The following is a 23,208-nucleotide window of genomic DNA, read 5'->3' on the forward strand; positions in this document are numbered from 1 at the left end:
CCCACTATTTTACTCTATTCTGAATCATATTAAGCCCATTATACATATATTAAAAAAGTAGTGTGGATTTTTTTATACCTTTTTATCCCGTCTCGTTTCGTTTTTGAGCCATATATAGATGTCGTATGTGACAATGAGACAACTCTCCATCCGAGTCACAATTTATAAAAGTAGACCATTATACGTAAACATACGGTCTTCAACATGGAGTCTTGGCTCACACCGAACAGCAAGTTATAAATGGCTCCAGTGTAAAACCTTTTAAACGGGAAAACAAAGATTCAATCTATATCAAGATGTACGTAATTAGTGGTGAAGTGTCATGGAAATGGATAAAAAAAAATAAGGATAAAGATCCCTATGCGCTTTATAAGTAACTAAATGGAATACATTTGAAATAAATGTTATTTCTATTGAATTTATTAGAGTGTTTTAAAACCAAACTTTCCTCCGTAAGTTAAATTTTATCAAATCTTTCTCTTACTTTATCTATTGTTTGAGCAAGTCGGCTAAATTAAGGCCTTACAGCTAATTTCATAATGCATGCAAAGCAAAACTTTGGTTGGCTTGCTTGCTTTGTTTGTTTAATTGTTTATACAAACTTTGTAAATAAGATTGACATTTTTAAACAATATGATTAGGCATATGATAGTTTAACCTGTATTTTTAATATTTGAATTAAATTGGGTGTTATCATAACGATTATCCAATAAAAGAAAAACAAGCAAGTCAACTAAAGTCTTGCTCTACATGCTTAAAGAAATGAGCTGTAATAGATAAAAAAAATAAATAAAAAATTATACAGTGAAAATGCACCGCATATACAGTACTAATGATTCGCTCCACAGTAAAAATGAAAGAATAGTATCATTATTCGACAGTAAACATGACTAGCATTACGAAATCATCATAGTGGAATTTAGTTAAATATGAAGAAACTGAATGACAAAACATATTCTACGTTATACAACTTTATTAATTGTATTAAAATGAATATTTTGTACTGCAACAACATCTTACCTGTTAGTTATAAAGCACCTGCACGATCTGTTCGTGAAATGTCATAAATATTCACCTATTTTGGTATATATTTCAAAGCTGGATGGCTTTAGGCGCGATAAAACCCCGCTCGCATCTCTTACTTTGTTTTATTAGTATTATGTATTTCTGAACATATACATTTTAACTAATTTTCTTCATTTTCTTCGAAAGTAAAAAAAAGTTCGTCTGTTTATTTATCATTCTACATTAGACATTTATGGCATATACAGTAAAAATGATATTTTAGGATCCGCACTTTACATACACTGTTAATATGTTACTTCTAAGTTGTGAATATTGTTTCATTTGAATTTAAATAATATACTAGGCTTGCACTAACAATCATAGTTAGGGTGAGTTAAATTGTGGCAGTTAATCGATTCAGGCGCTTGGGAGCCTCAAGTTAATCTAGCTACCCCAATCCGTGCAACCAGATTTTCTCGCTGTGTTGAAGACCCATTGATGACTTTATGCTGTATCTGCTCTTTGGTCGGGTTGTTGTCTCTTGACATATTCACCATTTCCAGTCTTAGTTTTATACCTTACAATTGACAACGATTGAGCATTCACAAATTAAATAGTCTATCAATATACGCGAATTGTGTTTTTAAAACACCGTTCTTTCATTGAAATCGAATAGGAATACGGTACCACATTTTAACTTTTCATAAACCTTTCTCATTACTACGGTCAACCTGTTTAGATAAATTTAAATATCAGTAGTGAAGCCTGATATTTCACTTTTTACTGCACTCGTTCTATTTGAGCTGTCAAAATGCGTTGACTGTATATTTCTATGTCATATACAGTCACTGACCCGATATCACTTTTCCTCATGAATATTTGAATAGAAGTTGCCGAAATAATATTAATTATTCATATGACCTCTTCAACCTGTTCTTGTTTCCAATGCATACAACGATGCGTGGAACGACTCAACCTTGTTTCTTTTGTAATTATTAGAAAAACATATTTCATTTGTTTATATTTTTTGTTTGCAACCTATAAATCATTATGTTTTATGCTTATGGTTGATATTTTAGTCCATACTCAAACGATTTCGTTCACCATCGAGTGTGGGTTTCAACGTAAATGTACATTTCATTGTGTTGTATATTTCTCCGCGAGCATGAAATGAGGCCTTTTTAAACGGGATTTCCCCCAATATTTAAATCAATAAATAACCTTAACGCATTTAACAACGATTGAAAATGTTTTTTTTAGATTGCAATATAAAGACAATTAGTAACCAATTGTTCAGAGAACAATTGAAGGTCTTTCCACCAGTTAAAATCTATTTTGATATTAAAATATAAAAAATCAGTCTAAAATGTCAGTTCATATGGCTTTATGATGTATAGATATGAATTTAAAGTAAAGGTCAAAATCTAGAACGTCAAATTGACCTCAATTGCAAGGTCACAAACTGAGGATTTCAAATCAAAAGACCCTAGTCTCTAATATGTATGGTTAATAAGTTATATCACTTTAAACATAATTTAAGATATGATAGGGGCTAAAACTCAAATTCATTGTTAACGCACCCTTTCAACTAAAATTATTTAGTTACCACATGTCGCAACTAACAATTTATACAAAATAATTTGTCGATATCTTATAAGGTTAATGAAAATGAGTGGAAATAAGACAAATTCAAAAATTATAATATGACCTTGACCTTTGACCTTGACCTAATTTTCATTTTTTGGACCAAGGACCTCAAATCAAAAGACCCTAGGTCTCTAGCACTTATGGTTTACAAGATAGAAATGCATATCACTTAAAACAAATGCATAAGGGGAAATAACTCTCATATGGAGCGTTCATATCACTTCGGTCAAAATAGGACAAATCATGCGAAGGATATAACGAGTAATTTTGTAAAATAAATTTGTCATAATATTTTACGGTTGCGAAGGAGTTGCGCTAACAAGGAAAACAGTGTTTGGGGAGATAACTCCTACAAAGAAAAGTATTCGTTTACGCAGGGTAAATTTCAAAAGCGCATAAACTGTTCGATATCATATACCAAATATCTAAGCGACATATTGCGAAACAAATGTTTATCGCAAGAACAAAATTAGGCGGAAGAAAAAAAAAAAAAAATAATCAGAACAAATACAATAGGCTTTCCACAGAAAAGTGGAAAGACCTAATAAACAAACGAAATACAGTAAGGTCTTTCCATTTAAGAAAGGAAAGACCTTAATAATAATAATAATAATAATAATAAACAGAAGAAATACAGTAAGGTCTTTCCCTTTTGTAAAAGGAAAGACCTTAATAAACAAACGAAATACAGTAAGGTCTTTCGCTATATCGCTTTCGCGTCGATCCGGCCCCACGTCGATCCGGCCCAAGTCGATCCGTCCCACGTCGATCCGGCCCCACGTCGATCCGGCCCAAATGTAAAGTCGATCCGGCCCCAATAAAAAAAAAATATATTTATAAGGAATAAAAATAAAGATATATATTAAAGTAATCATAAATGTTTATGATTTTTATTATAATGTTAAAGGTGTACGGTAAAAAAAATTAAAAAATATTTTCTTCAGATGAGTATAAAAACAACTAGGTTGATTATTAGCGTCTTCTTTCAATTGACTGTGATCCTAACAAGTCTTTCATCTTGTGTAATAACAAATAGTTACATTCAAGTGCAACTATGGTTTTGAAAATTATTTGTCAATAATTCGACATTTTGAGCAAAGGAAATGTATTACTAGATTAAGAATATCTGCTCACAAATTGCAAATTGAATCTGGTAGATACCAGGGTACTCTTCGACAAAACCGAATTTGTCTCAGGTGCACCTCAGGTGAGGTTGAGGATGAAGTTCATTTTTTATTTAAATGTGACACTCATTTATTAAAAAGAGAGGAAATGATGCAAAATATATTAAAATCATGTCCAAACTTTCAAAATTTAAATATTGATAACAAATTAATTTGGATAATGAATAATGAGGATCCTAATGTACTATTTGCATTTTACAAATATATAGAAGATACTTAAGAATTAAAGTACAACTTAATCTGCAATAACTAATTCATTATAACTCTTTAATATGAATTTGGATACCCTGTTAAGCCTGCACAGATCATAAGAAGAATTTCAAATTCTTTGGCACCGTCCCTTGATGATCTTTGCTGGCTGGACACAGAATCTATAATCTTAGAAATATGTTTTAAAAATATATTTTCAATAATTAAGGAGCTTGACTCATCTGCATTAAGTACAAGTAGGGACTCCCCTTTAAGCACCGACTCTTGGTGCTTTCTGCAGATAAGTCATATTAAATATCCTTTATTAAATAAACTTTGTTATTTGCAGTATACCTCATAGTCAAATGTGGGAGTGCTTAATTGCTTTGTTTTTTATTGGGTTCTTTTTGTATTTTTTTGTATTTTTATATATTGACATTTCTTCGCACAAACTACTAATGCCTCATGTTTGTCTTCTCAAAGTGAAGATACACTTACAGGGTGCACTTGAGTCATTTTCAACATAGTATTCATTGAATAATAATACATTGCTACTATTTCGTTGAGTGTATTTTCTGTGTTATATTATTTTATTTTATTATTTTTATAACACTTGTTACATATCTTTACTGTGTGTGTATTGCATATGTTACTGTTTATAATAATATTGTCTGTATCATATGCCCTCCTGGGGCCCTAATTTGGTAAATAAAATATTCTATTCTATTCTATTCATACATACACAACGGTACAACCCGATCCCCAAGCTGATACATACAAACTTTGTTTTTCTTTTAAGTTCTTAAAATTTCTCAAATTGAGAAATGTTGTTTGATTTGCCGAATCCTATCTATAAAAGAGAAGACAGAATGTCTACCAACTGTCCATCCGGACCAATAATGATGTAGAAGGTATTTTTTTATATATATTAGTTACAAAATAGTAGAGTTGGTATTTTTGCCAATGAGACAAATATTCAACTGAAGTAAATGAAGAACATGGAAGTAAGTAATTATTGAAATGACAGTCTAATAAATTCTTCAATAAAAAAAATATACGAAACTGTTATTAAATATTGTCATCTGCTATAGCGATTCTTCTCTGTTATATGTACTCAACATTTCCTTTCTTGCAATAAAGAATACAGTAATGGATACTCATATAACTTGTGTTTTTTCTACACACAACTATTCAAAATACTGTCAAATTTATGAAAAATATATCGATATAGGAAGATGTGGTGTGATTGCAATGAGAAAACTCTCCATCCAAATAACAGTTTATAAAAGTAAACCATTATAGGTTATTATTATATACACCAAACAAAATATCAATCTATAAAGACCTTGTTGATATTGTAAAAAAAAAAAAAAAACAAGTAAATAGAAGCCTGTGATGTTACCTGAAAAAAAATACAATTTATAATTATTATATACACCAACCTAAACCAGAAGATCAATTAATCAGGATTTGATTTAATTAAGTGATTACAAGTGGCATTACCTTAGTTCACATCATCAGACAATTGTTGAATAAACAAACCAATTATAGACTAATGATTTGATTAATCAAGTCATTATGATGAGTTAAATTTAATAGGTTCCAGTGGACTGTAAATATTTATTTAGATATTCTGTGTATGAACAAAAAGGAAATGAAATCGCCATGAGTTAAAGTTATCATGGAAAAAAACTTCATGTTTTAAAATATGTTGAAGCTGCTATACAACAAACGACTCAATAACAATCATGTTCGTATCGATTTAAAATAGTTCTTTAACTGGTACTCCAATACTTCACTTACCTGTTGTCATCCATCATCGGACACCTTTTGCAAATTCCATTTATACTGTGTCACAATTTTCTCCAAGATCAATATAGCTATTTCTTATTTTATTATGGGGCCGGATCGACTTGGGACCGGATCGACGTGGGCCGGATCGACTTGGGCCGGATCGACTTTGGGCCGGATTGACTTGGGGCCGGATCGGTTTGGGGCCGGAACGACCGGATACCAGGTCTTTCCATTTAAGAAAGGAAAGACCTTAATTACATAAACAAACGACAACTACTGTACATCAGATTCCTGACTTATGACAGGTGCAAACATATGCAGCGGGTTTAAACGTTTTAATGGTACCAAACCTTCTCCCTTTTTCTGAAACAATAGCATAACATCACAACATAGAAAAACACACGCTAAAATATCAATTGGAAGGCTTAACTCATGCAATCAAAAAACGAAAATTAACACACTACGTACGAATAAATTTGATCTGCGATACCTGAATGCAAATGCATAGTTAATAGAATATTAGGGACAAACATTCAAGGCCAAAAAGCAATCAAACAAGTTCAAACAAAGTCATGGCAAGACTCCACCGCGAAATATTCAACCCTTCGAAAATAATCACTTTTGAAAAAACGGTTTTCATAATATATACAGTTAAATGAAAAATATCTTTGTCGTTTTAGGTATACCACTTATGTGTATATAAATTCTTCCAATAATTAAGAATACCAAGAAAGTTCTGTCATATAAATACCTAGTTTAACACAAGATACAAATTGGGGTGAATATCAACAAACTATACAATTAGAGCTAGCTAACACTTCCCTGTACAGATTTAAGGACGGAATAATCTTGATGTTCATACAAATCCAATGCATGGATATATATCTAAGTCTTCTGTTCACGATTTTATCATTTTTTACGCATCAATATCGTAGAATGATAAAAAAAAATATCTCGGTCTGTTATGATGTGAAAAATGGCAGCTAATTAATTGTCGTGTTTTGAAGCCGTAGTTTACCGGTTGTCACCTTAGTAAACAACCAACAAAGAAGCATGGATATTTGGCACGTGCTTAACATGTAGAATATGATCATAATAGTTTATTTCAGTGACAGATCCATTCGAGAGAGGTCACGCTGAGTTCACTGTATACGGAAAACATATCGGCGAATTGTTTACTGCATGGAAGGAAGCAATTATAAAAATTAAACTTCTTCTAAATTTGGACAGTTGATAGAATTTTCTTATACAGTATATGTACATATGTTTTAAAATAAAAACTAGCCAACTAGATGTAAAAAAAACAACATATACATAACTTTTTTTTCAATTTAAAGTTTCATATGTCTTAAATTATAAATGAAATAAGATTTTTTGGTAAACACAAACGTTTATATGATTCTGATAGTTCCCCAACTCTTACATATGGAATTAATAAATTGGTTAATCGAAATATTCTTCCAGGCTTAGAAACAGGTAGCAATATCTGGTTGCCGTGCAGTTTAGTACTGCAACCCTTTCGGCAATTACGTGTTATATCCAAGACCATGATTGGTAATTCCTTGCAAACTCTAATCAATATTACCGAACATGGTCTCGGGTGGAACATTTATTTTCCGAACATTTTGAAAGAAAATCTGCTGAATATTTAAAGCAAGGCAACATGTCATTGTCCATATACTTCAATGGATACGTATAATTGTTTTAAGAATGCATTAGCATGTGCCAAAATTTTGTATGGTTTATATGTCTAAACTTCCCACTTCTACTTTTGTATGAAAAATTTGTAAACTTTTTAGATCCCATTGTGCCTTTTAGAGTAAAGTTCTTTTGTTTTCATGGAAATTTTAATATGCATATTGAATACTAAAATTATTTTAATAGACATGAGGAACACAACTGCTGCCACACATTTGGAGCAGGATCTGCCCGGCATTTAACGGGATTCGTGTTGCTCAGTATTTAGTCTTATACGCTGTTCTTTCAGTTTGTCTTTTTTTCACAAATGCGTTGTCAGTTTATATTCGAGTGATAAATTAGTATACCTCTTTGGTATCTATCGCCTCGCTTGTGTGTGTGTGTATTTTGGGCAATTTTCAGGACAGTGAATAACTGTTACAGATGCCGCTTAAGCACCTAAAATAATGCCAAACATTCTTTGAAAACGGGACTAACAATATTAAGAATTGTAAAATAATTTCTTCTCATTTATGTGCGAATCATTAACTGAAACAGTGAAAATCGTCACGAGTTATGCCGCTTTGTTCGGGAAACAGTATCCCAAAATTATCAGCAACCGAAACCGGCTGAATTTTTTCTTGAATCATGGATTAGTACAATAATATATTTTTATTAGGTTCTAAGACAAGTATTTTAAAGTTTCGTTTAGTGAGGATATATCCTAAAATTTATAGGCAAAATGGTCTTGGATTTTCGATTAAATCTGTTTTTAAACCTTTTTATTCGTCTTTCTTTATATTGATATTAATGAGTTTCGATCTGTTTATAAAAAACAATCCCTAATAACGTTAACTTTAAACTGTATAAAGGTTACTCGGGCCTATTCTAAGTTTCTATCAGAAGTGCCGTATTTTTTGTTATTTTATTCTTTACAGAAAATGAATCAAATTGGTCGAAAAAAATAGGCGGTCACGGACCATTTAAGCTCAAAATTTTACTTTTAAACATGTATATAAAAGGGACCATTTTTCAATGAAATGATTGGGAAAATAGAGGTGTTGACATATTTTTGTCGGAATATAAAAAAAACAAAAACGCTTATGACATTTAGTCCAAAACTGTGATATAAAAAGCTTTAAAGAATGAGCAAATAAAAAACATAAGTCACCGATAAGGAAAAAACATATGTTGCCTTACAATCCAAATTTTGGAGGGAAAAGGGGGAAATGGGTGAAATGTCATTTTGAGCCTTTAAAGGATACACATAATAACGAAAATATTCTTTTAGTGACATAACTACAATGATTGAACATTTCTAATCAATCAAAATATTTAAAAAAAATATCAAATTTACGACAAATACTTTTCGTCAGTGTGCATTGTAATTCATGCGTGAAATTATGCGCAGTCGAATAGTTCCGATCCACCTTAAGCATGTTTTATTGCAACTATCCATTATCAACAGGTTTTATTATCAACATATTCATGATGAAAAAAGTTCAAAAGTTAATTTATCAAGTGTTCATCTGTATCATGTGTTCATCATCCCAATTATGTGATATTTTTTAAATTATTTTTATTTTTACAAGGATATAGGTATAAATATAATATTATAATAGATGGTCGTAGATTTATTTTGTTGCATAATTTCCGTGATGTAGAATAAAAGATTTGGTTTTTATTTAAGTAATTCAATTTAATTTAACTAGAGCTTATGTTATATCCTTGTTTGTTCATATGCCCACTCAAAACCAAAACAAAGCTTAGACGCAACGTCAGATATTGCTACCATTTAATGTAACAGAAAATAACGTTAAATTGGAAACGCGCACTATCAAGTTTTTCCTGCTTTCCTTGTTGGGTAAATGCAAAGTATAACACAAAGTAGAAATGCCGAAGAGAGATTCCAATCCAATATGATTTTATAATTTACACAGGATATTAAATTTTACTCCTAACAACTATGTGTTGTTTTTGTTTTGTTTTGTTTTGGGTTTTTTTGTTTGTTTGTTTGGTTTTGTTTTGTTTTTGGTTTTTTTTTTGGGGGGGGGGGGGGGGGATATTGCTGCATTATATAAGCAACCCGAGTATGATTTTATTCAAGCAGTGGAACAAAAGACAATTCAATGGCTTATAGTTATGAAACTGAAGTTTTCTTTACTTTTTGATCGTCTTATGAATGTGTATTTTTGTAATATTTGCATCATTTCGTTTTGTTGAATGTTAGTAGGACATTTACATAAAGTGGAGGAAGGAACTTGCGAATGCAGTTCATGTCGGCCCATATTACGCTTGTGGCAACGTCAAATAATGTTAACGGACAACCTTGCAAGACATTTTCATTAATCAATATTTTTTATAGATAAATTTGATGTAACATTTTCAACTTTTAAAGTACTTTTTATTGGCATAAGTAATCAAAGCCAAAATAAAATCTTAACGAAATCAAATCTGTCAAAAAGTTTTGTGAAGACATGAAAGTTGAACTCGGACATTTCCGCAAGACATTGCAAACCTATTGTTTTAAATTGAATATGTAGCTCAATTTATTTATTAATTTGAATTTTTGGAGCTTACACTTAGTACAAAACGATATCGTGCTTACAATTTAATAAATTATATGTCAAAATTTTAATTTTTGACTGAAATGTTTCAAGTTTCCAAAACTAACTTTCCCCTGGGACAGTCATTTATTCATAATCTTTTCAAAGACGGCCATGTAAACCAATACTGAAATATTTCACGTCATGGAACATTCATGCACAATTTCGAAGAGTTGCGTGAACATTTTGCGAATTGTTCGAGTTTTATGTTTCGGGTGTATTACATGGGACAACGCTAAGTACATACGTTTCAGGGGCGGATCCAGCCATTTTAAAAGTGGGGGGGGGGGGGGGGTTCCTAACCCAGGACAAAAGTGGGGGTTCCAATTATATGTCCCCATTCAAATGCATTGATCGTCCAAAAAAAGGGGGGTTCCAACCCCCGGAACCCCCCCCCCCCCCCCCCCCCCCTCTGGATCCGCGCCTGCGTTTTTGCTGATAATCTGTGTCTTTTAAAGCCTATGAATATGATATTTTTATTCTTTCTCTATCATAATGTGAAACTGATTTAAGACGCAATCTTTATTTTCATATATAATTTGAAATATCTATTTCAGCATTTCTAAGAAAATTTCCTTATCAAATATCTACTTAGCGCTATTTTTCGTGGTAGTATCAATATCTAAAGTTGCGTCATATCTATTTTATATTTTTAAGAGAGAGCATTTGAAAGTCTAACGCGTATCGTAGCAACTTCCAAGCAAGGACCGAAGCTCATAAACTCTGCAATCAATGTTAAACGCAGGACTTCGGAAATGTCCGACCGAAGAATCGACAACCTTGCTTGATCTTGCTTCGGAATTTCGATTTGAATTTGGTATCGTAGGAGTACAAGGGTACCAGTGTTACAAAATCGAGTGCACCTTTTGCTGGGCGGTAAATGATCACATGACTGATGACTCAAAATGACTGACAACTTTGGCACAAGTTCTACAAGAAAACAGATAAACGTCTTTTTATAACAAACCATGTAACTGAATCAAACTCCCCGACAGTTCCAGCTACGATCCGCATACTACTCTAAACTAATAACAGTTGAAACTAAAGTGGAGAAAGTAAAATTTAGTAGTTATCAGAAAACAAAACTTCAGCAAAAGTTTGATTATCTCCCTTTCTACACCAATTCTAAATTTCCGTTCTAGCAATTAGTTGATAATGCCATGTCAAAACAACAGTATTTTTAATGTTCTTCAAACAAACAAAAGCTAACAAATATCAAAAGAAATGCCCTTTTCCCTCCAAAGCTGTGGTATCAGAAATATTCAAACACAGATTTATAAATTAAACAGCAAGTGTAATGTGATGTTTTATAATGTATAATGTTTTTACACTTACCTATACCATAAGGTTCCTTCTCACCAGACTCTTAATTTAGTTTTTTTCTAATACATTATACAGTTGACAAACTGCATGTTGCACAAGGTCTACACGGAAATGATTGCCAAATGAGAAGTGTTGCACTGATCACGGGACGATTGCCCGGATAGTGACAGGATGGTTCACCAGATGAGATATAAATAGTCATAACCTTTTTGTTATTTGGTAGATTTCTTTAATATTTGTAGACTTTTTGAGAAAAAAATATTTTTGAGCAATTAATGTTGACCGGACGGATTAATTTATTTGCTGTTTATGTTCTCTTATTCTGTCAATTAGTCAATTGTTTGACCTATGAATTTTTCAATACAAGTGAGACACGTCACATTATGCACAATAGATAAATAAATAATATTTCTGATTTACAGTTCATACTAAAATTCAGTTTCAGATGACTATGTCTGATTTTTACTTTAAGTTTAACAAATTGTCCCACTTTTATCACAAATTAAAATTTGGTGATAACGTGGATTGTGTTTAATTACTGATGGAATTTTTTGGCTGTTTATCTTATTTCCTGTCATTAACAGAAACAATATTCAATTAAAAATGTGAAATTTGTTAATATAAAAAATTCATGTTCTGAAAGTTAGTGAATAAAATTCATTCCCCTACAACTTATTGGCATTTCACAATCTGTTTTCCATTAAACACGAAAAAGTTTCCCTTTTTCAATTATAAGAATGCAAAGCAAACAAAAAGTTTTGAGTTATCTCCCTTTGTATAATTGATGTACTTGAGTGTCAGAATTATTTTGCATTTTCAGGTAAAGAGTTTTTCTTCATTCTTTCAAAAATCAAAAGTAGTAAATTTCTATGTTAGAAATGTGTAAGCAAATTAACATTGATAGGTTTTTTTATTTCCTTTTTTGAAACCTTCAATAAATTCCTCACAATGCAGAACAAGGCACTTTACAGTCAAAACTTTATTTGGAGGAGACAAACATTTCATGATGATTTTTAAAGAGCTTTTCACAGAATATAACACATATACACAAATAAAATAATTGATGAAGCAATGCAGCATGGAAATAAATAATTATAACACAGCACAAAAAATAGCTGACCAAAAAATCACATATAAAGGGCTAAGACTTCGTCTTTAAAAAAAAAAATGAAAATTTAAAAATAGATTCTATCACAGTCTGTGCCTAAGTATTTTCCAACTACTAATTTGAAGACCAATATTTATCTTGTGTCTCCAATCAAAATTTAGAAAATGTTAACTTTCTAGTGGGAATAGAATGTTTTCTTGTCTGGTGCATTACACTTGTAAAACCAGGGGCGGATCCAGCCATTTTAAAAAGGGGGGGTTCCAACTATATGTCCCCATTTAAAAAACATTGATTGTCCAAAAAAAGGGGGGGTTCCAACCCCCGGAACCCCCCTTAATCGGCCACTGAAAACTATAATGAAATATTGGAATAACTAAATTATAAAATGAGCATATTCACTAATTGTGACTTGGATGGAGAGTTATTTTATTTAGTCATTGGCACTCATACCACATCTTCTAATATAAGGCAAAACAATAGATAGTTATAAAGTGTTTAAAGATTGTATTTTCAAATTTTGGACCTCCACAGTTGCTACTCATGAAAGTCAATGTATGGCATGGAAGACAATACAATACAGTTATGACAGATCCTCCAATGTGAAGTATTAGTTTTTATCCATGTCAGATGATTTTTTACTGGCAAAGCAATAAACAACGGCTTAGTATGCAGCTTTTCTCAGGGGTAAACTGCTTAGTACGTTTCATAACTGTTTGTTCAACAGCAACTGTAAAGAAATTGGATATTTGTAAAATAACATGAACTATTTTGTCTATTTATCAAACAGAAAGTTAATGTTATTATAACGTTGGACATTCCTGTCTTTGTACAGTGTAATCCTTTTGTTAAATCTGCTTGTGAAAGTTATTTTTTCTGTAAACAAACTTTGTTTATATTTCGTATTTTCTTTCAGATGAACAGGAACTTTGTTTGATTTGATTGGATGACCTGACAATAAACACTGTCAAGACTCGGATGACCAAAATCCTGTTTGTCAGAGATTACACAAAGCTTTTGATGAAATGAGAGAATAATAAAGAATTAGTCCTTGTAATGAATTAAGAAGTAGGTTTACACTTCAGATTGTTTTCCAACAATGAATGAAAATTATACAAACATAACTTATATTACTAATGGCAGAATTAGGAAAGCTACGATATAATATATGGTTAATGCATACACTTTTTGCAAGTCCCACTACATAGCTGTTTTTGGTCCCAGTCTGTGAAAAAAGTCAATGGATGGTGATTTAATTTAACAATTTGATGCAACATAAATTAATACTGTAATTATACTTTTGACCCACTTTTAACAACAATTGGTTCAAATATGTTTCATGAATTTGGGGACCTATTTCAGAGCTCCTTGAATTTGTTGGCAGGCATGGATCAAGATGTTTTTTAAATGTTAGTAATGTCTTGTGGTTCGAACAGGAAACAGGAATGGGTTTAAGGATGATTTTTGGTAGTTTTTGCATGAAGGAGAGTTTGTGATAGAGGATTAGAAAAAACTTTAGACCTAATGGTTGGGCCATCTGAGTGACTTTTATTTTGTGTCATTTTCGCGCTTTTGGTTTTTGTTTTTATTTGCCCAATCACTCACCACATCAGCTGTTGAACAATTGTTAATGCAAGGACATTTTCATGTAAGATCTTGAGATGTCGGGTTTCTGTAAAAAAAAAATTGAAATGCAAGTCCTACCAGTAACACTATAATTTCTGAAGTAACTTATTTCAAATGAGAACTTTATAATTTACATCTTTTCATATCTGCTACATGAGTTCTTAAATAAAAATTATATTGTATAGATTTCAAATTCCCTGATAACCTACTGTTTATAATACAAATTTATAGACCAGTTTGTCTGTGTTTTCAGTATAACTTTCAATTTATTATGTCAGAGTTATCTGCTCTTTGATAATATTGAAATCTGTTTCCTTTCATTATCATATATGTTGACAGAAAAGAATAATTAATTAGAAATTTAATTAATTGAAGAGGTCAAAGTTTATCTAAATGATTTAAAGAAATGGCCTTATAATTGTTATGTAGAGACTGTTAAGTAATATGGGTTATACATGCAGACATTTAAAGAGAAATAATAATTAATTTACATTATATTTACATTGTTAAGTTCTGTTTTCTATAATTGTATGTGTGATATCTTGATATGTATGCAAAAATGTGCCTATTCTTTCAGTTTGGTTTTGTATCATGCATTTTAAAGACATTCCAAGGTGTGCACTATGTGTCAAATTGAATTTAGATTTAAGACTCCACATTTACAGGATTTTGTTCATTCCTATATAGCAGAACATTTTTTCAGATGGTACCAAAATCCTGAAGCTGAATTCATGACATAAAGGGCCTGGGTGCACATTTTTGAAATAAAACACCCAACTGTAAAGTCCTTTTAGAATCTTAGATGATTTTTTTGTTGTTTGCTAATTTATATTATATACAAGATAAGTTATAACCGCACCTTCTAGGACCTTCATGATTTGTTGATGATATTTGTATGTCCAGTGGCAAATGTTTCATGCATAATCTGGATAAGAATCATATGTACCTACTAAATTACAGTTACCTATAGCATTATTGATACAAAAGTCAGTCAAAAATGTCACTCAGACAGGATGAGATTTTGTTCCATTTTAAGGTGTCACTATCAGACTTTGAGATGAAAAACGGCAATATTGAATAAATAAGAATTTGAGATGAAGAACGGCAATATTGAATAAATAAGAATTTAAGATGAAGAACTGCAATATTGAATAAATAAGAATTTAAGATGAAGAACTGCAATATTGAATAAATAAGAATTTAAGATGAAGAACTGCAATATTGAATAAATAAGAATTTAAGATGAAGAACTGCAATATTGAATAAATAAGAATTTAAGATGAAGAACTGCAATATTGAATAAATAAGAATTTAAGATGAAGAACTGCAATATTGAATAAATAAGAATTTAAGATGAAGAACTGCAATATTGAATAAATAAGAATTTAAGATGAAGAACTGCAATATTGAATAAATAAGAATTTAAGATGAAGAACTGCAATATTGAATAAATGATCAGTTCCTTTACTTTAGGTTAATAAAGTGAATATGGACCATAATTTGGTATTCGGCCTTTGGTTTCTTTTTGTATCCTTTTTTATAAGTTCTAAAATTTTAACTTTTATTTTGTGGGTTGTGTTGGTGTTAGAATAGTATGAATGGAACAATTGAGTTTTTCGAGAAAAAATTAATACATTTTGATTCACCGTTTACGTGACAGGAAACCAAACAGGAAACCAATCTTTATTTTCTTTATTTTGCACAATATAATTCAAAAGGCATAAATAAACACCATTACTAGTGTTACTTGCTTCATGTTAATATTTAAAATCTATTTTCAATGTTATATTAAAGTTTTTTTAAACGTGACAGGAAACCATAAGAAACCGAAAGCATTTTTTTAGTTTTATTTTATTGCAAAATCTGCTTAAAATAATCTGAACAGTATACTTTTTCTTAAAATCCATCTTACATTTAACAGTATTATAAAACTCCTAAATATGTGCTTGTTTTGAAAACAATTAGTACAATTTATTCAGAATTTTCCATATTTTCTTCATTGATACAGGATACCATAATCGTTGTATCTTGATGTTTTGGCCAAATAAATATATTTATATTTGGTTTTGAAATTCCAGTTATATAAAATTTATTCCAAATCATTGGCAATGTAAACTTCTTTAAATCCAGTAAAGAAAAAAACTTTTAACTTTGAATTAAAATCTTTAAAATAGGCACCATGTGATATTTGTGACCTGTACACCATCTACATGGTTTCCACATTTTAACCTACTTTAGTGGGCTAAAATCAATAAAGTACTTCCTTTCAAGTCATGCCTGGTAAAAGTTTACTTTTCCTTTGACAAGTTTATTGAGTTTCTGAAAAGTGTTTGCAGAACATGAATAAAAAAAAATAATTAAAAATTGTGACAAAGTTACCAACTTTGTACATTCCTAGTGTAACGGTATATTAACATGCATTTTTCATTTAATTATCTTTATTCACCTAAAATATCCAGTAATATTTACTGATGAAGCAAAATCAATCCAACGAACATCGGCAACATGATAAGAGACGTAATTTCGATTGAATTTTCCAAGGACTCTTTACATCGTTATTGGGAAACGTAGTGTGTTTAAACGTCGGTCAAATTTGAAATCGATTTTGTCAAGTCATTGGGCATTTATTTTCACACAAGATCGTATGTAACATTATGCACATAGGAATAATAATAGACCTCTGGCGCAATCTCTTTGAAAATTGTATTTTCCTTTTTTTAACAAGTCGAAACAAGTCTACAGATTATGTTTGCTAACATCCCGTTGGAAACAAAAACAATGTTTAGAACTAGTATATCGTATGTCCGGCTGTAAGGGCGTGATCACATGTTAGTCACATGTTTCACGTATGACCGGAAATGATTAGAACTTAAGGACAAAAACAATTTTAATAAATAACTGGACTTCTGTTTCGTGTGAAATGTAACGCATAACGATAACGTCATTTTCTTACTTAATTATTACGAAGATCAAAACAAGAATGTAAATCATCTCCGATTTACCTGTTTGAACATCTCGCGAGAGTTCATATTTGCATATTGTTTTTAAGAATTCTATTACAACAAAGCAGATTACATCATCTAAAATTTGCGTTACGAAATCGGACACAAAAATCACGCCACTGTTCTTACATCTGCTACATAAATACTTATAGTTCTCGGCATTTTCTTCTCACTATTCTTATTGGTCGATGTTCTTTGTTATTTGAAAGCAAAAGTTACGAATTTGCCGGTGACGATTATCTATAAATCAGTCAGCGTTATGTTCTTCGGAAGCAAAAAGTAACGCGAGAAACGACACAAAAATACAGTTGTAGAATCTTTGAAATTCGTATATTTCAATTTTTTTTCTAGGGAAGAGTAGCATACACTTGTATGTTAATAAAAATAATGGCATCTTTAGATGTAGTTACAACTTTTCTTACAGTAATTCAAATTTTTTCACTTTTCTATAGTTATAGGAAACGGAGCCCAATAGCAAATTATGGTCCATATATGAATAATTTTTTTTTATACATTGAGGCTCTGTTTTATCAGAATAATAATTGCAGTTAATATAATAAATGAGCACAAGTGTTATGTTTAACTTTATAAATACAAGTAATTGTATGCATAATGCATATTTAATAACACTTTTAGTTTTATTGTTTGTTAAAAACATATGTTTTATTCACGCTTTGTGTCTCTTTTATAGGTTGTCACATGCATGGAAGATAAAGTAAACAACAGAAAGAAAGATCAAAGAATATGTAAATGAGTTTTCCATGCACTGTTATTGGCTTTTAACCTCTAACCTTTAAGTTTTCTCTAATTTGTAAATTGACCAAATACTTACTTTGATATAATATAGTTTCAATTTGACCTGTTGATGGAATGGATGTCATTTTCATGGATCATTGATTTCATCCTTTTTATGATGGGTCACTTTCTTTACAGATCATTAAGAAATTTGGTAGGCTGACTTGTTCCATTAACACCCATCTGTAATCATAAATCTTGAGGGTATTTGGTAAATTAAAGCTAAACATGAAATTTTACAGGAGCTAAATAGTAGATGATGTATATTAAACAATTATTATAGGCCCTGGTCAAGCGATTTTTTAAAAGGGATGTTAAAACATATATATGCAAGTCATTAAAGACTAACCGGGTTCAAATTTATGTCCCAATACAGAAGCATTAGATGTCAGTCAAATTGCATATCTGCAACTGCAATAAGACATGTTTCAAGTTTTCTTTAAGTTTTAGTGCTATAGATAAAAAAAATTTAATCATAGTATGAAGTCCATTTATGTTCTTATTTTCAAAATTTCCCTTAAATTTCAAAATCACAAAACCAACGACAGTTGATTTGTTGTGTGTTTAAAAGTTGAACAACATAATGTCTAGATAGATAAGAGGGAGGTTTGTTCCCATGTAAAACTTGTTAAACCCCATCCCCACACATTTCGTTTAGCCTGTATCAAGTACGGTTATTTAGATTATGCGTTGCAGACCCACTGGATTCGTAAAAAAGGGGGCTGTGGGCTGCCAAACTAGACCAAATTTTGTCAGAGCTTTATATTATGACCTCAAGACAATATCCAGAGTAAAATTTCACTAATTTTTTTTAAAGGAATACAATATTCCATCAGGAAAATATGTTACAAATTTTCTTGACATGAGCCAACTTAAGTCTTGGCTGACATTCCTAAACACTGTAAGCTTTAGTGAGAAGAAACAAAAACAAGCTTTTAAGTATTTTTGTTTGAATGTGACCTTGTATGAAAACTGCAAAGCAAACATGCTATTTCAAGACCACCAAGATGTTTTTAATTACTATACTTTGTGAATATCATCTAGCTTCCAGACTCTTTTGAATCAAAGAGATCAGAAATTAGTTGATTTCTAAAAATGATGGTGTTCTCTAATGCATTTTAAATGACTGCATAAATATGAGGGTCTGGATGGGTTTTACAGAGATTAAAGGGTAAAAAGTGCAGAAATAGGGTAAAAAAAATAGAGAAAAAAGTACCAAAAAATTTAAGAAAAGAGAATTATGAGGACTAAAATATAAAGAATACAGAATTATGGAGGACTAGAATATAAAGTATAGATAATTATGGACAAAAAATATTTAAAGAATATCTGAAAATTAACCCAAACAAATAAAAGTATAAAGAAAAGGTAAAATTATCTACCCCCATCCATATATTCATTCCATACCCTCACATATGCACTGACTTTGATCCTGCTTTACAGTAATTAATTATTTTTTAAACATTTTTCAGAATCCTGTCATTGAAGTTTGAGAGATGATGTGGACTTGACAGTGAGAAGAAATAAAGAAGGATTTGGTAACTGTCTCATCTGGTAAAACTTGAAATTTGTTTTCAAATCCACCAGACTTAAAAACATCTATGTAAACAAAAATTAACAGCAAATTAACCGGAAAATTCAAACATCTTTAAATTATCCTCCCTTTTCCTTTAATTTACAGAGTTTTTATTCATTAGCAATGAATTATACCATCTTTCAAAGAAAGGAAAATGTAAAACATATCTTTTCATCAGGTTTATTTTCATTACACTTAGCAGAGAATGTGGAATTTATTAGTAAGTGTTGAAACAAGTGATTAACCGGCAGTAAAGTACCGGAAAAAAACATTCTTGCATAATCAACGGTTATTTTAATAAAAATTAGTTCTGTCCCTGGCTAATTACTTTACCATGCCATTTAGATTAAAAGATAAAACAATTTCACTTGCTCAGCGGTAGTTTATAAACATTAATTTACACTTGGCGCTAAGTTAGTGTGTTTTGAATTTTTTCGCTTCATTTTTCAAGCGTTGATAATTAGTATTTTTTCAAGATGCGAAAAGTTTTTAGTGACTTTTTGATGAAGGGGTTGTATAACACGTTTTGAACTTCTGCTAAATGAGGAATAAATTTCACTTTGATCAATGTAGCTTTGGAACCTTTTATTTTTTCAGGCGGAGTAAATTAAATAAAGCAGGTTTATTTTTAATAAATACTTTGATGAAAATTTGTAATGGGAAAAGTATGGGTTTTTCAAATTACTGGTTTGCATATAAAAGATTTGTCTTGAAAACCTAGAATGAGAAATATTTAAGATTGGACGCCTGAACTTGAATTGATGTTTTTGTTGCAAATAGTCTGTGTCAAACAGCAAATTTTAGTATGGTTTATAGAAATGGGTAGACTTGTTTTACTCGTAAAAATGGCTGTTTAACATGTTTAACCCCGACACATTTTTGCGTCTGTCCCAAGTCAGGAGCCTCTTGTTTTTGTTAGTCTTGTATGATCTTTTAATTTTAGTTCATTATCAGAGCTTAATTCACTGAACTAGTACACATTTTTGTTTAGGAGCCAGCTGAAACTTCTCCTCATGATTTTATTGCTGTGCTGAAGACCTGTTGGTGGCCTTCAGGCTCTTTTCTGCTCTTTGGTTGGGTTGTTTTCTCTTTGACGCATTCCCCATTTCCATTTTCAATTTTTTTGTGTCAACTACCAGGTTAATTTTATACTTGTACATTATGTTAGGAATTTAGAGTTTGATCATGGTATGCAGGGGCTGATTGGGCATTTTTGTAAAAAATTAAGGTATGTAATTCCAGAACTGTATAATTGTATACAGAGTGTATAACAAAGCTTAAACTATTTCGGGCCATTTTATGCAAAAACTTCCAATCTGAATAGACAATGAAGTGAAAATTATTGTCACTGTATGGCTTTCTTCAATTAGCAAAACACAAAAAAAACTATAAATGAATGATAAGATTTGGAAGAGGAAAGAATTTAAAAAAAGAAAACCTAAAAGTCTAAATAATTCAAAAAAATATTTGCAGACAGCAACCAATAACAATAACTCACTCACAGGCTCCTGCTCTTATAGGTTGCACTTTGCAAATACAACTGTTTCTCAAACCACACTTCTTTTGGGGAGATTTAGAATATTCATAGAAAATTAGATTTGTTTACATACTGGTTCCCAGTTATGCGCTCTGTGTTCCATCTCCATAAATGTTGAAAATATGCCACCCAGCCCTATATTTTGACCTTTGAAAAAAATTGTAGTGCATATGAACTTTCAATTCTAGGAAAAGATTTTTTTCAAAACTTCATAGTAAAAGTTGTACAGTTTTAACCAAAGAAGGAGTTCTTATGGAAAATTGCATTGTCAATATTTACACAAATGCAACCTATAAAAATGTAATGGGTTTAAAAATGATCATAAGTATTAACCACCTGCTAACCTTAAGCTTTGACAGTGGAGTGTATTTAAAAGAGAGGCCAAAGATACTAAAGAGAAATTCAAACTATAAGTCGAAAACTAAGTTGTTCATAGAGAACAAGTGTTCAGAGTAGGACTTAGGACAGACTGTTTAGAGCTAATCCCCTAAAACATGTAGAGCAACACTTTGATAATGCCAAGGATAAAAAATAAAAAAGGACCAAAAATCAAACAACAGTTTACAAAACACTTCACAGAAAACTAAAGACTGAGTAATACCAAACCAACCAACAATCAGTTGGAAATGGCATGACTTACAAGATCAGAACAAAGCACAAAAAGAAAGAACAAACCCCAGAAGACCATATAGTACTTACACTTAAGTCTCTGGATTAAAGTCCTTGTGGTCTTTGGTACAGACTAATTAACTATTATATAGATTGACTGATTGTTGTTTATTTTGTGTCCAGTGGCAAATATTTCATGCATGTTCAGGATGATCAACTAATATACATACCTTGTTTTGTAGCAACAAAAAGTTGGATTTTTCTTGCATAGAAGAACTTGGGACAGATTGTTCATCTAATGTTTGGATAAATTGAGGTTTGTTTTACATCAAGTGGCTAATATTTCATACATATTCAGGTCGATCAACAAATGTTAAAACCATATAATGTGCTGAAGTAAAAAAAATCGGAATAGGAATTTGAAAATTTTATATTGGTTTATTTTATGAATTGACATCAGCATTGAATTCTTTAAATAATATTCCATGTTCTGAATCATTCACTGTCAATTTCGTCAGAGAAAGTTTTTAATTTAAACTTAATCCGTAGTGTCAAATTTAAATTTTGATAAGTGCATTTAAATCTCTCAATATTTATTCGATATTATTGAAGCAACATAAACTTTTCAATTCATTAAATCAAATTAATGCTATATAGGAGGGCAACATATTAGATAGATCAATAAAAATGAACAGGAGTAATTCATTGGTGGTAATTCTACCGATTGACAATTTAAATATGTTAGTTATAAGGGATTAAATCATTGTTCGTCTCATAATAAAGATAATATTAGTCACTTAACTTTCTAATAATATGGGATTCAAAACTTTCCATTCGTAAAATATGATTTCAAGTTTTAATCATTTTAGTGTAGTGCAAAAAATATGAATTAGCTTGATCTCTGCTTAACCTTTTGATCCAACATTTTTTTAGATGCATGGTTTGTGAAAAGTATTCAGGGCTTTCTTTCAAATTTGAAGATTTCTTTGTGAACATTTTAGGATGAAAATGAAAGCATAATTTAGAAAGTACAAGGATAGAAAAATTTAACTGTTGCAGCTTATAGATCTTAATTCTTTTTCAATTTTTGTTGGGTAATACTATATGTGAATGCAATGTTAATACAGAATTAATTCTTATGCTTCAAGTAAAACATTTGAATAGTAATATCTAGGAATAGACAGACAATTGCAGAGAAATTAGTAAAAAGAAAGAAAAAGATCTGGTCTTTACAGAAATGGTTTGTATAAGTAAATGAGAAGTAAAAACTGGTTATACTGGTTTAAAATTCAATTTTGAAACTTTTTTAAGGGATTTCATTTTTAGAACGTTTATTTTTTCTCTCTCTCTCTTTTATTTATATGATTGTTTATTATATGTTTATTATACATTTTCTATTGAAAATAATATTTTAAGATGTTATTTTGAACATCAAAGGTGAAGTCACACCTCTATAGGTCAATGTATTGTCCTAAAACAAAAAATACTTTCTGCAAATTCATGATGGATTGAGAGGTAATAGAAATCAAAAGT

The 23,208-nt window shown here is 30.8% G+C and overlaps 1 protein-coding gene across 1 annotated transcript in view; it reads left to right on the forward strand.

The window, feature by feature from the left end:
• Positions 1-17,849: 17,849 nt before the first annotated feature.
• The window catches only part of LOC139486009 (protocadherin-9-like), a 67,963-nt gene continuing 62,604 nt past the window's right edge, over positions 17,850-23,208 (forward strand). The window contains exons 1-3 of the mRNA XM_071270699.1: positions 17,850-17,904; positions 19,426-19,507; positions 21,918-21,991. The gene's annotated coding sequence lies outside the window, so the exon portion shown is untranslated. The remainder of the gene's footprint in view (positions 17,905-19,425; positions 19,508-21,917; positions 21,992-23,208) is intronic.

This window comes from Mytilus edulis, chromosome 8 (genome assembly GCF_963676685.1).
Source record: "Mytilus edulis chromosome 8, xbMytEdul2.2, whole genome shotgun sequence".
Lineage (NCBI taxonomy): Eukaryota > Metazoa > Mollusca > Bivalvia > Mytilida > Mytilidae > Mytilus > Mytilus edulis.